We start from the raw sequence: 1,303 nt of genomic DNA on the forward strand, positions 1-1,303 counted from the left end.
CTCATGCTATAATTTTTCTTTCCATCTTACTTCTACTCCATTTGTAACCCTTTATAAGGAGCTCTGACAGACGAGTGGTGGGCATTTGGTTTAAAGTGGAAACTGTCACTTCGAGGAGATCTGTGCACCATATTTATTCAACCTGTATGCTGAGCAAATAATCCAAGAAGCTGGGTTCTATGAAGAAAAACGTGGCATCAGGATTGGAGGAAGACTCATTAACATCCTGTGCTATGAAGATGATACAACCTTGCTGGCTGAAAGTGAGGAGGACTTGAAACATTTACTGATGTTGCCAATGGAATCCTTCAATATTTCCAGTAGAGGCTTCAATGTTTTTATTCAATTCCTTCAGCTTGAGGAATGCTGCTTGCATTCTTTCCTTTTGCTTTTCTAATGCCAGGTCTTTGCACATTTGTCTTCTGGAGCTGCCTTTGGAAATTTTCTATTCAGCTCTTATACCTCCTCATTTCTTCCATTTGCTTTAGCATCTCGACACTGGAGAGCAAATTTCAGTCTCTTCTGACATCAATTTTGGTCTTTTCCTTCTTTCTTGTCTTCTTAACGTCCTTTTCTATTCTTCCTGTATGATTCTCTTGATGTCATCCCACCAACTCTTCTGATCCTTGGTCTTTAGTGTCTAATGCATCAATTTTTTTCTTCAGATGATCTCTAAATTCATGTGGGATATGTTCAAAATCATGTTTTGGCTCTTGTGAACTTGTTTCAATTTTCTTCAGTGTTAGCCTGAACTTGCATATAAGCAATTGATGGTCTGTTCCAGTTTGCCCCTGGCCTTGTTTGGACTGATGATATGGAGCTTTTTGACTGTTTCTTTCCACAAACACATCAGTTTGATATTTGTGTGTTTCTTCTGATGAGGTCCATGTTTTATGTTATTTAAAAAGGCATTTTCATTGAAGAAGTCATTGGTCTTTCAAAATTATCTCATGCATTCTCCAGCATTATTTTTATCACCAAGGTCATATTTTCCAATTAGTTATCCTTCCTCTTTGTTTCCAGCCTTTACATTCCATTTGCCAGTAATTATCAATATATGTTGATTGCATGTTTGATCAATTTAAGACTGAAGAAGTTGATAGATTTCTTCAATTTCATCATCACTGGGTTAAATAATAATGGTATTATCTGGTCTTCCTTACAGGTGTATGTATATTATCTTATCACAGTCAGTGTTGTACATCAAGACAGATCTTGATATGTTCTGTTTGGTGATGAATGCGATGCCATTCCTCCTCAGTTTGTCATTCCCAGCATAGTAAACCATATGATTGTCAGATTC

The sequence above is a fragment of the Chrysochloris asiatica genome, unplaced genomic scaffold (genome assembly GCF_000296735.1).
Source record: "Chrysochloris asiatica unplaced genomic scaffold, ChrAsi1.0 scaffold00518, whole genome shotgun sequence".
Lineage (NCBI taxonomy): Eukaryota > Metazoa > Chordata > Mammalia > Afrosoricida > Chrysochloridae > Chrysochloris > Chrysochloris asiatica.